General features: G+C 36.9%; 1 long non-coding RNA gene across 1 annotated transcript; it reads right to left on the minus strand.

The window, feature by feature from the left end:
• Window positions 1-19083: 19083 nt before the first annotated feature.
• LOC134624150 (uncharacterized) lies at window positions 19084-20135 on the minus strand. Its single transcript, XR_010093458.1, has 3 exons — window positions 20047-20135; window positions 19380-19483; window positions 19084-19188 (listed from the first exon to the last, which is right to left on the minus strand). It is a non-coding gene; the product is annotated as an uncharacterized LOC134624150 (long non-coding RNA).
• Between the last annotated feature and the right edge of the window lie 1269 nt (window positions 20136-21404).

Here is a 21404-nt window from a genome sequence, read left to right on the forward strand (position 1 = left end):
CTGCTTTGGTAGCGCAGTCTAAATAGATGTCTTGTATCTATTCAGAGTCAGAGCCCGTGGTCTCTCACATCTGCTCTCTTTAATCCATATTTAACCCTAGGACATAATATTATAAAACTGGTGTACATTTATTTCAGTCATGTATTCATTTTCAATGTTCTCATCCACAAGCTCAGAGCTGAAGATTGCAGCAAACATTTGGATGAATACAAACGCTTGTATGCTAAGTTAACAATTTTGAACACATGTAACTGTGGGAAATAGTATCAAGCCTTGCTCCCACATTTGCTCTATTTCTTCCTCTTGTCTCTTTTTCAAGTTAGGAATCCTCTTAAGAGAGGTTTTCCAAAATAACATTATCTTCAAACAAACATTTCACTTTTAATCATTGCATCTTTCTCCCTTATACAATCCACCGTGGTATTGCAGACCCTTTTGAAGCTGTTCTTTTTCTGAATGTCCGCTGGGATTTGCTCCCCTGTGGCCTCTCTGCTTACACCAAAGCTTCTCTTTTCAAACCAGGCTTTGAGTAAAGAAGGAAAATGGGGGGAAAAGAAACCTCATAGGAAAATAGGTGGTGAACTGATGAACAATTCACTGGTGCATACCTGACAGGAATAGCGATTTTATCACCTTGTCTATTCTCAGTAACACAAAAATATGATTTCTCACTGGACATTCACATGTCAGTCAAGAAGTTAGATAGATCACACACAAAAACACACACTTTGTTCATCACACTCAGCTGTATATGTTGAAATAAGCAGGGATGTTTTCCTGTTAAAATTTATCTATGAAACATTTCGTTCTAGAAATAATTAGATTTTTATAAGGAATATTTTTTTCTGTCATTAATATCTCTCCTGTGTATAGATTAGAGCTTTCTGTGTTCTTGGTCAGTCGCATTTCACTTTTCAACACCTAGTAAGGCAGGAATATGTGTTGAACCCTGTGTCAACAGTAGTTGCTTATTTCCTTCATGATTTGGGATTTTGAATACTCCATAAATAATCAAAACTTCTTGGTGTCAGAAAAAAGCAGTCCTGACTCTATAAAATACTAGCTGCAGTGACAACACAGAAATTTTGCCACTTAAAGTGTACTGAGTAGGAAACGTGTAACCTTATAAGCTGAGACTCTCATGGGGAAACAGAGATTTCAAAAAGAGATATGGGAAATGTAGAGTGCATCCAAGTATTCACAGAACTTCACTCCACCACATTTTGTCATGCTACAGCCTTATTCCAGAACAGATTAATTCTTCATCTTGAAAATCTACACAAAATAACTCATAATAAAAAGTGAAAAAGTTTGCTTGAAATCCTTGAAAATGTATTGAAAATAAATAAAACAACAACAAAAAAATAACATGTACGTAAGTATTCACAGTTTTGCTCAGTACTTTATCGGAGCGCCTTTGGCTGCAATTAAAGCTCAAGTTCTGTCAAGTTCTGAGACAGGACTCTCAAATCACAAAAAAACAAAGGTCTCCGGTCTGATGAAACAAAAATTTAACTGGCCAATACCATTCCTCCAGTGAAGCATGGTGATGGCAGCATCATCCTGTGGGGATGTTTTTCTGCAGCAGAAATTGGGCGACTAGGTAAAGATGAATGCAGTAAAGTACAGGGGGATTCTTGATAATAATCTGTCCCAGAGCGGTCTGGACCTCTGGGGAAAGGTTCATCTTCCAATAAGAACACAGTCTAAGCACAGAGGCAAGATACCAAACGACTGGTGTCAGAATCACTCTGTGAATGTCCTTGAGTAGCCAAACTTGAGCCCAGAGTTGTACCTGATTGAACATCGCTGAAGAGAACATGCACCGACTCTCCCCATCCAACCTGATGGAGATTCTGCAAAGAAACTGTCTAAAAATGGTGCCTGCTGTAAAGTGTTATGTTAAAGAATGTCATTTTTCTTATTAAAAACACAATGTTTTCAAACTTTTCCAATATGTTTTATTGATAAAACATGATAAGCCTGGTAATGCCAGTCTTTCAAACTATATTTCTGCATGAAAAAAAACAGACTTGAATTGAGTAGAATCCGACAAAATAATAGTGACTATTATACACAATCTTCAACTCTTTGAAACATAGGCAACAGATGTGTTAATAAATAATACATAATGTCATTTATTTCTTGGTTATCCTAAGGCTACAAATAACAAAGACATTGTCAGTAAAGAAATACGATGCAAATTGTAAATTGAGACTAAATATGTGACTCCATGATATAGAGGATGAAATGGAGTGTTGCTCTTTTCTTTTGTTAATGGTAGTGGGATCAAGTCAAAACAAAACAGTAGTAAAGGGAGAAGTATCCAAGCAAACCAAACAGTGATTATCCTTGTCATCCTATTGTAAAAAAAAAATAATGAAAGGGTTAGAGAGTGTTGAGGACTTTGGAGCAATCTTAGGCATATGTTTGACTCGGGTTGAATATGCTGGAAGCCTACTATTAAAAAGATTGTGGCATGAATGCTCCACCCCAAACAAGGGTTGAACTGCAAAAAAACTAATGAGCTACATCTCAGATACATCAAGCCTTAGTTAGCATGGAAAATATTAAATTTCCCAACTGCACAAAATTAATTTGCTGGATTGCCATGGCCATGGCCATACAGCTTAGGCTTGCAAAGCTGCATTTGAACAAACTACATGCACAAGACTGGAATAATGTTCTTTGGAAAGATGATATCAAAGTGAAGATGTTGAATCACTGTGTTGCAGTGGGACAGTTAACCTTAACCAGATTGAAATACTGTGGGTTGGACGTTAAGAGAGCTATGCATTAATGAATGTCTGCTAAACTCAATGAACTAAACACTGTAGAGAAGAGCGGACCAAAATTTCTCCACAATGATTTGAGAGACCGATAAAGTAATAAAAAAACAATGACTTCAAATTTGTAGCAGTAAAGGAACCAATGCACACAGTGTTGCAAGATAAGTGTGTTTATTTACACTGTTTTCCATTCTTGTTTCCCACAGCTTTCCAGGTGCCTCTTCGAGCTCAGCACAACACATGCAGCTCCCTTGTCAGGTCCCGGCATCCTACTCATAGAGGGGAGGCATGATTAGATTATGGAGATCAGCTCTTTTGATCAGCCTTCCCTGATGCCACACCCTCTCTTGCAGCTGAGCCACAAACCACACCTTGCCACAAAGCTGTTACTACTACTTGTTAAAAGTAGTTCTATTCTATGATATAGAATCATGTGATACTTAGTTTCTCACCTGACCTGGTATATATTATAAAGCTTTAGTAAGAAGCAAATGTCCATTGTTTCTTTGACAGTGAGTACTAAAAGACTAAAAGAGTGTTGACCATTAGGCAGCTCTATTTCATTTAACTTTATTTTGCACATAGGAAATAATGTCTGAATTGATTCCTGCAGCTGGATGATTCATATTTAAATCTCCCATCAACAAGCTATTTTGATTTATAAATACATGTTGTATGGAGTATGAAGACAGGGATAAAAAGGCTTCAGAGGAAGGCAAACTGCAATCTTGAAATGAAGTGACAGCCATGCAAAAGTGTAAACCATGACTAATATATCAATTGATGAAATGGAGAGTGCTGTAGACTGATTACACAGTTTACCCTTTCTATATGAAGTATGCAAACATATTCATCTATCTTTGGATTTGACTTGTTTCAAAATGATGCAAAGCCAAGTGAACTAAACCTTTGCATGCAATCACAGTAAATCACAAAAACCTGTCATAACATGAATGGAGTTCTTATACACTTACAAAATAATCCTGCCATGCTGTATTGTACAACTAAAGCAATATGACATGACTGGGGAAAGATGGTAAGTTAATGTATAGTGAACTTTGTAAATGTTCTGAATAAAGGGTTCAAATATTTTTTCGATGATGACGGTGAAATGTAAGATTTAATGTAAGCCAAGGCCTCTAAGTAATATATTGAATTCACGGAAGAATAATAACCCTTTCCAAGTTCATGTTCGTGTGCAAAAGATCTTCAAACAACTGTACACTGCATTGTTAAAGTAATAGTTTGACAAGAAAACTTGAATATTCACTTTCTTACCAAGAGTTTAATACAGAAGAAAATGGAAGATGTGCAATATGAAAATGCATGGACAATCACCAAATTTGCCTGCAGCCTCTTAGTGCATTTTTTTCAGATTTTTTTTTTACCTGTTTAACGTGGTCTAAAGTCTAGGTATAAGGGTATAAAGTCTGTCATCTCTGGACGTGATGGTTGGGAGTCTACTTTTTTTTTGTTTCACCGTGTTATTTGCTCTTTCACTAAATGACAGCCTTGCATTGTTTACACCAGGAGCTACCTGATCATGCTGAAGCAGGCAAACATGGCAATTAGAACAACAGATATCCCTGTAGAAATCAGGAGAAGGACACACAGGGGATGTGGAGGAAGAATGAAAAGACCAGGTAAAAGAGTTGGGTCTAGACAACAGAGACCTATAGAAAGGAAGAAAATTCATTAGATCTCTGGGCAATAAACTGGATGAGCTAATGGCCCTAGTTAGGGGACTTACTTAAGCATAATGCTATGTTTTTAATGTGATGACTGATGGCTTTCAGTTTGCTCCTTTTACTACTACAAAATGTTGTCAAAATCAATAAATCAATAGTTTTACAATAATATAATTCTTAAATGGTAAGTCTGAATAATAATCCTTTTACTTTAGATACTTAAAGTATATTATGATGCTAAAAGTTTAGCAGGATTATAACATTTACTTCAGTAAAGAATCTAAAAACCTATATCAGCATTCTACAAAAGACTTATTCAATTTAAATTAAAGAGCTTTTGGGGAGTGCCACTTTAGATGTAAAAGCATCTATATCGGGATATTGGACTGCATATGAGGATCAAAATTGTTCCATTGTTTTATACAGAGATTTTGAAATTAGAGCTTTTGAAATACAGATACTTCATGCAGTGTCTGTTTCACAATATTTATACTGAGCTGGGCATTAGAGAGTGCAATCATCATTTTTTTCTTCTCCAGTACATTTAACAAGATTTGGTCTGCCCTGCTGAAGAAGAAAATAATTGCCAGGTTGTTGCTCCTGGTGTCCTGGATCAAACACAGAGATCTTAAAGTGTTCATATTTGTGCTTTAACAAATGTGTCAGCCACACTGGTGAGCAGTACTACAGTACCATAGGGAAGTGTCCTGTCCCATTTTTACTTTGCCCTGTACACTTTGGACTTATACTTTGGAATACATGGACCTACATAGGTTCTCTGGTGATTCAGTTGTTTAATTCAGGCAGAATGATGTATCAAACTATCAAAGAGCTGAGGACGGTGAACTAGACCATCTGCAGCTCAAAAACATATGTGCTGATGGTGGGAAAATAAAGATCTCTGTCTATTAGGACCAGGAACTTCTGCAAAAATATGTCTACAAAAAGAAGTTAATTAACCCAACACCACTAACTGCATGTCTTTGGACTGTGGGAGGAAGCCGGAGTACCGAGAGAGAACCCACACAAGCACAGGGAGAACATGCAAACTCCACACAGAAAGACCCTGGACTGATGATTGAGATGAAGGACCTTCTTGCTGTGAGGCAACAGTGCTAACCACTAGACCATGCTGCCTGTTCTCTGCTGTAATGTAAAAATTATTTTTATGTTATACTATATATCCAAGCAAACTAACACTACCCCTAAAAAAGTTTTAAAAATATGTCATTGAGTTTTAAATTGTTTACCTGTCTACCAGAGGTCTGTTTGTAGAGTTGTCATAATGATCATGATGATACCAGGCGTTTTGGGGGTATACTGCCCCTTTAAGAGCCGCCTTAAGCCAGGGCAGGCATGTACTCAGGTTTGCATCAGGCACTGCAAGCAGGAGTACTGGAGTTAGAGGCTGCAAAAGTTTCCGTGGCTATCCTCACGTGAGTTAAATATTCTGGAAAACTGTAACAAACTGCAAATATTGTCGGAGAATGGAATTAGCCTCGTAAGCTAAGTTTATTGTGTGATGACTCCGTGTTCGTGATGATTTTTGTAGATTTCTGAAAGTGCAAGGTGTGTATGTGTAATGGTCACGTGCTGTGAGCAGTACTGAAGAGCAGGTTGGCGTAAGTAATGACACAGTGTGCTGGCAGATTTCAAAGTTATTAACTTTACACGGTTACTCACGTTGCACAACTTTGTATGTTTCTATTTGATTCAGAGGAGAGATCGCTAGTGTGTATTTGTCCTAGCACAGCGGCTGTGCAGTGAAACAAAAGTGATGCATGAGTTTCTCCCTTAGAAATATATGAATTCACAAAAGAGAGTTTATGGTGCATTTAATTCATTCATGTATGTCTTCTTGGCGTCAAGTGCACTAGTGATGGGATTTCCGGCTCTTTTTAAAGAGCCGGCTCTTTCGGCTCCGAACCGGCTCTTCAGGTTGTTTTGTTGCTTTAATTAATTTATTATTAACAACAATATAAAATTATGCACAAAACGAATTACTAATATAAAAAAAAGTGGTTTTATTTATATATGTTTATATATAAATATATGCGGTGGCCCCTTGAGACAAAGCACGTACAAACTCCAAAACACATTTCTAGCGTTAACTGAACTTCCAAAACAGAGCTGCCTAGATCACTTAAATTACACAATTGAAAGCATATGTGTATTGTTTGTGTATTTATACACAAGCACTCATATATATTCAAATAATTTTAAAAAAATGTTCATTTACCTGTTACTACCACACACCAAATCCGGTCGTTGGTACTTGCTGGCTTGTGTAGCCACTAGGTAACAAAAGCTCAACACTGCGCCTAGCATCCTGGAGCACTTCTGCTGTCTTTTGTACATGTTTTGGAGCTTGTACGTGCTTCTGAGTTTTTACGTGTTTTGGAGTTTGTACGTGTTTTGGAGTTTGTACGTGCTTTGTCTCTAGGGGCCACCGTAAATATACTTTTATTTATTCACTCCACATAAATTGTAGTAAATAAATCATACAATACAAAAACCAACTATTCACATTTCAACTTTTAACTATTTACATTTTCAGCTTTTTCCTTTTAAACAAATTTAAAGTGAAACAACACAAAACACTGCAAACCACAACACAAATATAAATATGAAAACAAAAAGAAGATGCATATTCTCTGTCATATGGGCCTGCATGAATAAAACTTTATGAATCCTTTATCATCCGCAACTGAAAATAGTTGTGGATGATTACTATACCTTTCTAATGTGACGTTGTTGTCCCTGGCTCTCTTTCTCTGTCTCTCCCTCCTGCTCTGTTCCTGTGCTACTTCGAGCGTAACTACCGCCCCTCCCCCCTCTTCCCAGCGCAAAGCACAAGGCTCGCGTGTGGAGTGATGCGGGAAAAAAAGTGCGAGAGAGAGGGTGAGAGAAAGGGAAAAAAACAAAAAACAAAAACCCATGGCTCACGAGAAGGAGCCGGCTCGCGTCGTTCACGTCAAAGATGCGGCTCTAAGAGCCGTTTCGTTCGCGACCGACACATCACTAAAGTGCACTTTATGGTCAGTTGAATTCAGTTGAATTCAGTTTTATTTATACAGCACCAAATCACAACAACAGTTGCCTCAAGGCAATTTATATTGTAAGGTAGACCCTACAATAATACATACAGAGAAAACCCCCCAAATCATATAACCCCCTATGAGCAAGCACTTTGGCGACAGTCGGAAGGAAAAACTCCTTTTTAACAGGAAGAAACCTCCAGCAGAACCAGGCTCTAGGAGGGGCGGGGCCATCTGCTGTGACCGGTTGGGGTGAGAGAAGGAAGACAGGACAAAAGACATGCTGTGGAAGAGAGACAGAGATTAATAACAAGTATTATTCAATGCAGAGAGGTCTATTAACACATAGTGAGTGAGTGAGAAAGGTGACTGAAGAAGAAATACTCATGCATCATGGGAATTCCCTGGCAGCCTACACCTATTGCAGCATAACTAAGGGAGGATTCAGGGTCACCTGATCCAGCCCTAACTATATGCTTTATAGTTAGGGCTCTGAATGGTTTAGGACCAAAATACATCAGTGACCTCCTAACCCAGTATGAACCTTCCAGATCCCTCAGGTCATCCGGATCTGGTTTTTTATCAGTTCCCAGAGTCAGAACCAGACACGGAGAAGCTGCATTCAGCTTTTATGCTCCATATATCTGGAACAAACTCCCAGAAAGCCTCAGATCAGCTGAAACACTCAGTTTATTTAAATCCAGGTTGAAGACTCACCTGTTCTCAGCTGCTTTTGAATAAAGCACCAAATCCACACTTTTAAGCTTAAATTTCAAAACTTACATTTTAACTACTGACTTTATCTACTGTTCTGATTTTATCTACTGTTTTGATTTTTGATTTTAAATACTGTTTTGTTTGTTTGTTTGTTTGCTTGTCTTAATCAATTTTAAATCATGCTTTTTATTTGTTTTTGCTTTTAATGTCTCTGTAAAGCACTTTGAATCACCTTGTTGTTGAATTGTGCTATATAAATAAACTTGCCTTGCCTTTAGCAAAAAGGAAGGTTTTAAGCCTAATCTTAAAAGCGGAGATAGCATCTGTCTCCCGAATCCAAAATGAAAGTTGGTTCCATATAAGAGGGGCCTGAAAACTGAAGGCTCTCCCTCCCATTCTACTTTTAAATACTGTAGGAACAACAAGTAAGCCTGCAGTGTGAGAGCGAAGTGCTCTAATGGGGTGATATGGTACTATAAGGTCATTATAGGATGGAGCCTGATTATTTAAGACCTTGTATGTGAGGAGCAGGATTTTGAATTCAATTCTGGATTTATCAGGAAGCCAATGAAGGGAAGCCAATACAGGAGAAATATGCTCTCTCTTTCTAGTCCCTGTCAGTACTCTTGCTGCAGCATTTTGGATTAACTGAAGCCTTTCTGTGTTGAACTGTGAATTGTGGGATGTAAACAATGTGTTTATTGGTTTTTGTTCTCTTTTTGTGTATTTGTTTCTTGACAGGTCACTACTATTGTCTATACTGATTGAGTTTTCCATGTACTTTGATATTTACAGACACAGACAAAAGAATATTTGTCTGTGTCTTGTCTCATTCTCCATGACTGGACCATGTGTGTGTGTATGTATGTATGTATATATATTGACAAAATGAAAACCACTGCATACTTTTCCATTTCTATGCAGATGATACCTAGTTAAATTTCTCTATAATGGCAGATCACACAAATGAATTAATTAATTAGATAAACTTTCGATAAGTGTTAATGCCATTACACACAAAACACGTTGGGAAAAAACAGCACGAAATTCCAAATTTTTCAGTTACGAACCTAATGTGTAGCACATACAAACTAAACATGTTGTGTTTTTCTCATAATTTATCTTCAAAAAACACACTCTAAAGAAATGATGTCAACATCAGTTTACATCATTCAACTCAACATCAGTTGGCCCTGATGTTTCTAAGTAAGAAAAGGAAGACATGGTAATTCTAGGTTTGTCCGTTTCTGAAAAGCAGGCATTTCATGGTTTGATCCAACAGTATCACAACCACTTTCATGCATATTTCAGGATTTCAGTGGGACAGTTTGAACTCTTGTTGGCAGAGCTGGGACTACACGTGAGGCAGGGAAATATTTTCAGAGAGCCGATTGACCTGGAGCAGATCTAGCTGTGTGTTTGAGGTAAAGTAGTTTTATTTTACTATCTGTATATTCAGTACTGTTTTGAGCTACAAGTGCACTCGTTCCCCACTTCAGTGGACTGATTTGTCAGATCTGTTCATTTGGATACGAAAATCAATCTTGGGTCTAAAAAATAAATGCCACAACACTGGGCAAAAATATACAAACCAGAGAGCAATCCTTAGTTAAAAGCATCTGGTTAAAAACATATGCCCTGATATTTTTAGATTAGGGGCTATGTTATAATTTTTTTTTTTTTTAGGGTGAAAAATAATATTTTTATTTTTTTGTGTTAAGTAATAAAAATTAATCAGAGCAATAACACCTATTAAACCTTACAGGCTCAAGTTGTACTGTTGAGTACACATAAAATGGTGACCTACTACAGCGTTTGCAGTTATGATTTATGGATTGGGAGATACTATTCTTTGTTCTATTCAAAGCACTGACGGCTGATAAGGCTGAACACAATGGCCAGATTATAGGCACGATTGGACACAACCCTGAGACGTGTAGTGTTTAAAATCACCTCTCTGCCTGTAATTCTCCCCCTCTCTACGCCAACCCTGTAACAACAGACCCCTTGATAATGTTATTGCTCGTGGTTCATGACCAGGGAAGATAAGAGAAATAGGTTTCTTTAAGCCCTCACAGGCTTAACCTATGACTCTACTTATAGCAAGCCCCAAAGACCCAGACAACCCTGTTAGCTTTGGTTTTGCACAATACCTTGACATAGTACGTGATAAATTGTAATACTTTCTATGTACTGTATGTGTTGTGTGCAGGAATGAGAACCTTTACTACTTATGCAAATCCAGTTTGAAAGGTTCCACTCAAAGTGTGGCCCATGTTGACTGTTCAGCAGCATCATCTTTTCTATTGTGAAACCTCACACACGTACATCTTTGCCACTGATAAAAAGCAGGTAAGTGATGTCCTGTCTGGCCTAAATGTGAGCACATACAATAATACACCAAAAAAGTACTAAGAGAGGGGAAATCATCCAAAGGTGGATGTGGATCACAGCTTGTATAATGTGTTCTGCAGTGCTTTCTCTGTTTTTGTTAACCCCCTATGTTTTTGGTCAATTAAACCTGATCATTTTCAGCAGAAAAGACTTGCTTAACATCAGGCAGTACACTCAAGACAGTTTCCCAGCACTTAGCTCAAAAGTTTTCCTGAACTTTAATTAGGAGCTTTCTGACGTACATGGGGAATTCACAGATGAGGCAAGTGTGCAGGTGCACTAGTGAAACTTTGACAGTTTCTTTCACTTCCATCAACTTACCTTGCAAATCTTTGCTCCTTGCCCAAAATTGATAAGTTGCTTCTTCTTAATGGAGCAAGCAAGGATTTTGCACGTATTCTGCTGCCCTGTGTTTAAACCTGGCTCAGTTAATTCATCCCTGACTACATCACGCTGATTACACAAAATAGCTAATAGGAAAAACAAAAGGAAGCGGAATTTGCTTTTGTTTGCTTTTTTAACCTTAATAAACATTGGCATACAGATGTTACAGCACGAAGTAAATACTGTAGCTTGAATTTAGAGTAATTTTTCTGCAAAGTATTTTATTCACCATGGAAAATCTTCTTCATCCTGGTTGGCTTTTACATTCCTCCTCAGGCCAACATGACTAAAGCACTGCCAAGCTTGGTAGATCAATTAATCACCTTGGAACAAAAACATCTTGCTGTTCATAGTTGTGAGGGACTTAAACAGAGCAACTTTAAATCATAAACTACCAAAATACAAACAACATGACAACTCTCTCACCGGAGACAGAAACATACCGGACCACTATTATAGTTTTGAAAGATGCATATCATTCTGCTCCCCAAGCAGCAGTAGATCATTGCTTCGTCCAACTTATCTAAACAATAAATGGGTTAAACCATGGGTTAAATTCATCCATGGACAATGCAGGAACTGCAGGCCTTTTTTCTTTTAAACTATACTAGCAGGAGTATTTTGAAGCTGCAAACTGTACCCTTGATAAACTGACTGTCAATATAACACATTACATCAATTCTTGTCAATACCTATAAAAATAGCCCTGTGAGTGGCAACCTGTCCAACTTGCCTCTCACCCTACGGCAGCTGGGATAGGCTCCAGCACCCCTGCAACCCTGAACTGGATAAGCAGAAAAGGATGGATGGCTGGATGAATCAACTTAGCACCAAAAGTACGAAAATTTGAATTTGGTCAGTGATTTCTTTGTTGCAACAATGCTTTTTGGCAATAAATCTTATACCATTAGAAAGCCTTTTATCTGAGCAGCAGAATTGAGTATGTGGGTTACGCCCATGAAAAATTAGCTAAGCCTTCTCTGCCAATGCCAGACAGCTTGCTGCTACAGCTGGATTGGATGATTGAAGTCTAAAGAAACAACATATACTGACAATTTAACACTTTTTCTTTTTTTAACAAACATGTGGAAGAACCATACCAAGTTAGACAAAGTGGTTGTGTTGGCGATTCTGGCACAAACAGCATGGGCAAGCTAATCCCACAAGTGTTCAGTGGGGTTGAGGTCAGCACCACAGGCATCCTCTCCACTCCCAAATTCTGGAAATGGTCTTGATAAACCTCACTCGCTGGAGGTGAGCTTTGTCATCTGTGATCATAGCGTTCGGTACCAGACTGTGGAGATATGGAAAAAAAAAAACAGGTTTTCCAACAGTATAAGATTTGCTGCCAAGAAGCATTGTTACAACAAAGAAATCTTTGACCAAACACAAATTTCCTTTCTTCTTTTGCTAACAAAATGACAAATCATATTTCACTGCAAGACTAGGAACTTTGCTTGTATATGACTGTATCCCCTATTCTGTTGACATCTTTCAAAGGTCGACAAGATATCACAAAGTACGAGAGACCATAGCAACCTGTTGAGGCAAAGACCTGGCTGATTATCTTAATCCCTGCTACTGCAGGTTTGAGAGGGACACATTAACACTGCCCTCCAACCCCATTCCATCCCTATAATAGCAACTGTCACTCTTTTGACTCCTCCTCTTTTCTTGTGTCGCTTTCCAGATATCTCAGAAGTCAGACAATTGCTCCTAGAGCAATTCACTCATCACTAGCAGTTGGTGAGGCTTCTTCAGCTTTCCTAATTGGAAATGTGAGTTGAAGGGGCATTCTAGATAAAAATTCTAGGAACTTGGAAATTCCAACTTCACTTTTGGTCACCTGGACCTTATGGTTCAGATTTCAGTGAACTTCAGGAAACCAGAAAACCAGCAAAGCACAAGGCCCAGACAAAGTTTTGCACTCATGTTTTAAAGCCTGTGCTGACCTGCTGGCAGGAGTGAATGACCACATCTCTGTTGCTCTGATGTCTGAAGTCATGAAGGCCTTTAAACATCTGGTCCTGGATAACCTGCTGAGAAGTACAGGTGGCAGCTGTTTTTATAGACTGAAAACAATGTAAAAAATGTGAGGAAAAAAAAACCCTGAAAAAACTTGAAACACTGCAAACTGCTAAATTCACTATAAAAAGTAATTTGTTTAGACTTAAGTTCTGCTCTATTCTAATACTAAGACAAAAGGGAGCTTAATATTCCAAAATTCTGTGCTTTTCTAGCTCTTTAGGTTCAACAATAGGAAAATCTGATTGACACATGTAAGTATACTAATGCAAAAAAAAAACCACAGCTTTGGAGCACAGCCTCTTTTTCAGTAGTGTGTTAGTTTAGGTGGACCTCAATTCATATGTTTAAAGAAGGCAGTAAACACCATCTTTCCCTAAAAATCTACAGCCGTTTAAAACATTTTTTCAAAGTAAAACCAGGGCCTGTACTCTCAAAGCTTTCTACTACAGAGAGGAGCTTCTAGTGACCAAATTAAAAAAAAAAAATCCGAATTATGACATTTTCAAGAATTCAAAGTTAAATCTAAATCCTGGCAAGTAGAAAACCCAACACACTAGCCTTTGAAAGACCATAGATGAAAAACTGTTAAGAGTAAAGCGGAGCACTTTTCAGAAGTTTCTTAAGAACAGGAAATTGATACAGGAGCAATTTTTTTTCTTCCCTTTGAGTGAGGAAACTGTATATACACAGTTCTCATGGATCTTATTTTAGAAGATTCATGTCACTAAAGTATGACATCCAAAAAAAACATCAAAGCAGACTGAATGGACAAAGTGGTAATATTTAATGTGTCAAATGATTCATGACATCAACTGGCGATGGGATAACTGGTTTTCGTATAGTGACTTATGTATTTAAACTTTACACCATGAAACCAATGGTTTCAACCAATAAGTATAGAAACAAGTCACAAAATAATTGTGTCATTGGTAGATTATTTAACCCCCACTTCCAACAGTGCAGCAGTTATGACAGATGTGTCTGCAGCAGAGTGATCTCAGAAACAATAAATTGTTTTCACAGTCTCATATTCTGACACATTTTATTTTCAGATCTCACAGTCTTACAAAAGGCATTGACAGACAACAGTCTTCCTGATGCTTTTGATGTAACTGATAAAAGCTGAACAGTCTCCCTTTAGTATTAATACATTAAGTACAAAATAATCATTTGTGGGCATCTTGTAAGTTCAAGACCCCGTATTATGTGTGTGATAGACCATGTACCCAACTTAAGGTCAGAGTGCTTTGTAAAAATGGAATATTTTTTGTTTTTATTATCATTTGTGAAATCACTGACACATATTTGCTCTTTTATTTAGGGTAAAAAGATTTAAATATATTCTAATGCAATTTTTCCACTTGAGTCGACTTGTCTGTGGTCAAAAAGGTTAGATCAAAAACCAACAAAAAAGCATTAACCACTATTAAGAAAATCACATGCTCCTAAAATCAATTATTTCAAGCCTCATAGCACAGAAAAAAAGAGAGAAACAACTTTGAATAAACTCCGTAAAGAAGAAAAGGACATGACGTCATGACTCACACTTGCTTTAAGACTCTGCTCAACAGGCTACGTGTATGTGTTTTTAAAACAACAGCCTTAAGATGCAAATGTTTGTGAAAACTACGTATAGTCCACATTTAGTCTAAATGAAAGACCACTATGCATAGCAATTTCTGTTAAAATTGTTGCCAGCTATTGACATTTACCAAACACAGCCTCTACTCCAAGTCTACTTTGTGATATTAAACCATGAATGCTAATGTAGAAACTTGCCTGATGTTGTGCTGACTCTCAAAACTGATTATCGCGAATCATGACAAATGAGAAATTTCCAGTCAAGAACACAAGTGTGGAAAGAAATTATTAGAGCCTTCATTGTGAGAGGCCTCTGAAAATGGGTTGAACAATTGATAATGCTAATGCAGTCTTCAAACCTGTGAGTGAGTTGCAGGCTGAAGGTTAAATATGATCAGTGAAATTGAATCTGACAAAGCTACATTACAATCCATCTTGGGATATTAAACATTTCAAATTTTCTGAATTAAGGACTAATAAGGCTGCTGAGATGAGTGCGAGATGGATGGTCTTGGTTAACAATCACAAAACAGATCTGATGAGAGTAAATGGCATCAGAGTTGACATATGATATTGTTGAGGGGGAAAAATGAAGTCTTAAATTATTTTGCATCCTGTGGGACTGAGAACACAACTTTCAGTGCATATGCAACAAACACTGAGAAAATGTACTCATTCTGTTCGGATTAGCAACTCTTTCTAATGTACTGGCCTCTTATCTATTGCAGCTGGAAGTAGTTATCTGGAGATTACACTCTAGGCTGTCCTTAATCGTGTAAATCACATTAATTACCTGGTTTATGACTGCTGGATGTTTGTTTTTCCTGGAAGTGGGATGGGCATAATACTTTCAGCAAATACTAATAGAAGATAAAAATTTCCTAAAGAAACATGTTATTGAGTTTAAACCAAACACCCAAGCAGCAGCTACTTAAACATAAGTTTAATATTTACACCTGAGCTCAGCACAGCACAGCAACATGAAAACCAAACTAAATACACAATAAAACCAGGATCTCAGAGGTTTATTGGGGAAGGGGAACACCTTGGACTCATTGCTGTATTTCTGGAGGCTGCAGTGACACTTTTTACACTGGAGAAATTGTTATTTAAGTAACAAATAACTAAAATTCCTTGAGTGTCAATTGCATATTTCCTCTGCATACACTCTAAGAAATAAAATGTTGTATTTACTCCACCCAGTTATGTCAACCGGTTCCACACAACTGGGTTAGTGAAATATAAAATGTATGATACATTTAATTTGAACAAGAAATTTTAAGTAAATATGATAACATTTGGATAATTAAATGCAAATCAAAAGAATCATGTTGTATTAGCTGAATATCATAATGTTGATCTAACTAACCTTGTTGATTTAAATTGAGAAGACTAAATAAAACCTACTCAACCAAAACAAGCTCTACTTACTTTGAGAAATAACATGTTGTATTTACTCCACCCAGTTATGTCAACCGGTTCCACACAACTGGGTTAGTGAAATATAAAATGTATGATATATTTAATTTGAACAAGAAATTTTAAGTAAATCTGATAAATCTACTCACCCAAAACATGCTCTACTGAAACTATAGGATTAAATCACTTTAACAGAATTGCAACTTACTCTATTTAAGTTTGTAAATTAAAAAAATCGAACAAGTTTATTCAGTTAACCTAACTTTAATAACATTTTGTGTAAAACTTGTTGAAGCACACTTTGAGCAATTCAAATGCTTCTAGAACTTTTTTCCTAAACAATCTTTACATATATTCAAGTGCATTTTAAGTGCAGGAAGACAAGATACAGAATGTCATGTTAAACTGAAATGATTAAAACTGGAAAGTGTTGTGATTCCAACATTTTTAACATTAACATGACTTAGTTTAAACTTGATTGGGCTACAATGAAAAGCCCACAATACAGCAGGTAGAAAATACTTTAGCGTCATTTTTGTCCATATTTAGAAAAATAACTTTTGCTTCAAAACTTAAACTGAAGTCCAAAGTTAGGAGCAGTCTTTTTCAGTGTAGCTGGAAGTTGGTAAAGGTTCGAGAACAAAGAACGCAGAAAAGTGAAAGGCCTTGTGGCAATTCAAACTGAACAGTTTATGAAGTGCAAGGAGAAGGGTTCGAGAACCTTAAAGTTCAGTGTCCTCTATAGTTCAGTGTAGGCTGTTTCACTCAAGCAGTTTGTTTTTCAGAACCTGCACCTTCATGGATAGGTTGTTCCCATCCAACTCCATCAGCACCTTCTGAAGAAATTCAAATGTGTATTTCAGGTGCTTTGGGTAGCTCAGATTTAGACTGTAGATTAGTCCAAGCAGGAGGGCACAACCCTTTGCCACATCACTAAGAGCTTGCAGCACAGTGCATCCTATGATGACACCAATGTCCTCAGGTGTATCTGCAGAGTTTGCTCCTTCATGTCTGACAACATAGACTCCCAAAGTCAGCTGCTCCGTTTCTCTGCTTGCACCAAGATCCACATCCTTTAAATAAAAATAAAAGAAAAAGATAAGTTAATTGCATACGTATACATATGGACAAGTAAGTCCACCTTCCATTTCCAATCCCAAATTAAAAAAAGGGAAATAACTGATCGTTTTCCTTTTTTAACTTACCAAGAATTCCTTGAACAGGTCATCTGGCTTTTCATTTAAGTAGACACAGACAGCTTTCAGAATGCATTCCCGTCGAACATCAACGCTGGGATTCTGGTGGAGATAAGAACTCAATATGAGAGAAGTTTCCTATTTTGATTCCTTTCAACCTCTTTACAAAACAAAGTCAAAAATATTAACACATAATCCAGGTAAATGATTAAGCAATGTTTCATAACTCACATCAGTGACGTGCAGTGAGGTTCACGATTGGTAAGGCACTGACTCCTCTGAGTCAGATCAACAAATATATGAACCCAAAAATCGAAGCTTTTCAATTTTGACATTACGTGAAAGCTTTCATTTTTGCTTTAATCAATTCTAGATTGTTCAACAATATATTTAATAATTGTGCCCCTAAAAATATTAAAATTAAATAGAAGATTAGAACTGGGCAATATGGACTTAAAATCCTATCACGACATTTTGTGGTATTTTTTGCGATAACAATAAGTCTGTGAAGGTTCTCAGTCATCCAGGTCATCGTAGTCTAAGGAGCTTGGAAAGAAAAGTGAAGCTTCTTCAGTGAAGAAGCTTCTCGGATGAGAGATGAAACGTCTTCAAGCAACTTAAAGAAGTCCAGACGCTTTTCTTTCCAAGCTTCTTAACAATAAGAGTTACAATAAAAGATCATAATAGTATTTTTGCCTATAAATCTATCAATGCAGCCTCACAAATACAAATACTGCAAATTAAACTTAGCAAATGTGCTATTTAGACAAACCAGCAGTTATTTATCTTGTTGAATTGATGATAAGTTTGACATTAATGGAAATAATAGTCTCAACTAAATTATCATATTTTTTTAGAGGTTTGAAAGCAGTCTATCATTTTAATCACATAGGACGTGTGTTATCACAATATTGATAAGCGATGCAAGAAGTGCCCAGCCCTACAGAAGATGCATTAAAATTTATTTAGGTTTGGTGTGTCTCATTTTTTGTGTGTAGTAAATAAATTGGTCAAATGACCTGGAAGCAATTATAGAAAAATCATTAATTTTACATCAATTTATTAATTTATAAATAGGAGATGCATTGAAATAAAATTGGTGTGTCTCATTGCTTAGGACTGATTTGGTTTCAATTTGTCCTTTGTGAAATTTACTGATGTTCCCTAAGTGCGCTGCTTTATCCACTGTGTCAATGGGGCTCTCAGTGTAATGTGATTACACTGTGAATCCATATACGTGTACCTCTTATACATGTTGCCTTTAGGGTTCAGCACTGCCCTCCATCAGCCTCACTCCATGCATTTTTGCAGCACATTTATGACCAATAACATTAAACATGTAACACACATTCGTCAAATAAATGCGGTAGTCTACATCAAGTCATCATCTGTATTGCATGTGTAATCAAACATGTACGTTGGCAATTTAGAGAAACAGCAGTGGGATTGCGCATGTGTGTGTCCGCGGTGAGACACAGCATCATCACCTCCTCTCAGCGTTTTACCTTGTATTTGAACAGAAAATCCGTAATGACAGCAATTTTGACCATAAAAATATTGAAATCACACAAAGCAAATTTAAAATCTAGTGTACAAATTAAATTTCTCTTTTGTTAGTTTTTTACTTCTCATTAAGGTGCCTCACTTGACTGCATGTCACTGATTCACATGTATCTACAAAATATTCAAATATACACATATTCAGTTGAAAAAAATTTCTGATTAATGACAGACACAGAAGTTGAAGAAGCATTCAAATAATTTCAGAGCTCAATCAAGGTCAACTAAAATACATACTCCATCCATGGCTGCCATGATTAAGTTGATATTGCGTTTAGCTGTTCCCCCCTTCTTTTTGAACACTCCAAGAAGGTGGTCAAGCGTAGTGGTCCAGCTTGGCCATGAAAGTCGACAACAAAGGGACCATGCTGATGCGAGTGAACTCTGCAACAACCTGAAACATATTAAAAATTACAACTAGAGAGTATTCTCTATTAATTTTATTAGAGGCCACATGCAAGAATGTTACAACTTTCAGTCAAACATTTTGTATCTTTTAAAATTAACAATTTACAGTACTTTGTTCTTCTTCAAATACAAGTTCTTATGAAAATGACTTGCAATAACAAAGTTAGTAAGAATTACCTCAGTCTCTGAAAACAGGGCAGGCCGTCTGTATTTGACCTCTGCAATGAATGGCATGTCTTTGATGATTTCCTGTCTTCGGTAGCGATGATAACCAATGGAAACTGATACAAGGAGTTAAATGCATTATATATAACAGTATTACACATTATTCTGCACTTCAATGACAACAGATGAACGCATGTCTTATACTTTACAAATCAAAGTGTTAAGCGCTTAAATTCCTGCGTTTGACACTAAACCAGAAATCAACATGGAGTCGAATTCTTTTAAACAATGTAGCAACTTAATTGATGCACATTTCTAAAATTCATTTCATTCTTCAAACTACAGGATCGCTGGTGCTCCCGGTGGTCATTACTGATGTCAGGGAGCAGGTGCGGTAGATGTTGGGAGTAATTTTAAAACTGTCAGTCTTAGTAGGCAAGTCTCACCTTAACAGGAATCGCAAAAGATTTTGGAAAATTACACCGAAGTAGGTTCAACAATATTTGTTAAATGTCTTCATACTTCTAACACGTGAGAGAGGAATACAAGCTAGAGTGTTAAAAAATTTACCAGGCATCATTTCTTTAAAAAAAAATGCAAAAGTATTCCCGAAAGTGTCAGATGTTTATCAGTTAGTATACATTAATCAAATCTGTCATCCTTAAATTGTTGTACTTACCAAATAATCCTCAGATGGCGATGGATTCTATCCAGGATACTAAGCATATGCAAGCGTCAGTTGAAAATGGCGGATGATCAAACTTCCACACTGCACATGTGCAAACTCAGAAGTATGGAGAGCCTATTAGGACAATCCTCTTTAAATTAAAGTGCTCTTCATTTTAAATGAACTTTTTACGTTGGATTTAATTTACTGCATTTTGTTGTATTGAAATATTATGTTGTTAATTAAATTCAAAACAACATACTTGTGTTTAAAGTTAAAAATCAATTGGTGGCATTAGTTTTAACATGAAACATTTACATAATGCTACCAACATCAGTGTGTCATTTCTTAGAGTGTACAATATGCTACAGCGACATGTGTAGCTTACTTTTTGATTGTCTTATGATTTTAATGTTACTTCAAGCTTTCTGTTTTGATAGTTGAGACAAAACAGCAATGACTGCTATAGAGACAGGGGGGAGGTAGAAGACTCACCAATACATGATGCCCACAGTACACTGACACTACATACAGAGAGTTTTCATATGCCATCTTGACTGTTGTTTAGATTACCATCCACTCTGCAAGAATCTTGTGTATTTTTTTGTCTTCTGTTTCTTGTATAAATGTCCAACTTTGAATCAATGTCACAATGTTGATACTGTTAATCCTTCATACATACTTCATCCTACATCATCACACACCAATCCTTTATATTGGTATCTCAGTAAAATAAAAATCTTAAGTCAAAAATATAACTTTGGAAATCTGGCTTTTCCAGGCAGTTTAAAAGGAACTTGTGTACAAAGTTGATAATACAAAAAAGTTTAACTATTTGTGTGTGTGTGTGTGTGTGTGTGTGTGTGTGTGTGTGTGTGTGTGTGTTGGATGTTGGGGGAATAGCTGTTTACGAGGGGATCTTGACAATTTATTCTAGACAGCTGCATCTTTGACAGGCCATCATTAGCAGAGTGATTCCTCAGGTTGTTTCATTCCCCGGTGGCCAAGACAAACTGCACAAGATCTTAATTGCTGGTATGAATAAAAGTTCATTTTCCAAGGAGTGCTATCATTATAAATGCAGTATAAAAGATTACTGAGAAGATGAATATGTCAAGTACTGTACTCTCACACTAGTGCAATAAAGAGGCTAATAAACCTGAGATGGGCCAGAGGGTTATTCAGGGACAATAGAGAAGATAAATGCTGTTTATCTCCAATTACAGTGCGTTGTTATGACTGTATAAGTTAAGAAGTGTGTAACAAAGACAGAGAGAGGCAGGTGCAGAGAGTGACAAATAGAGACAAAGAACATTTCAAGGCTCTCGGAGTACTTATTTTGGAAGCCTTTCTTCACATGAAAACTGTCC

Source organism: Pelmatolapia mariae, linkage group LG1 (assembly GCF_036321145.2).
Source record: "Pelmatolapia mariae isolate MD_Pm_ZW linkage group LG1, Pm_UMD_F_2, whole genome shotgun sequence".
Taxonomy (NCBI): Eukaryota; Metazoa; Chordata; class Actinopteri; order Cichliformes; family Cichlidae; genus Pelmatolapia; species Pelmatolapia mariae.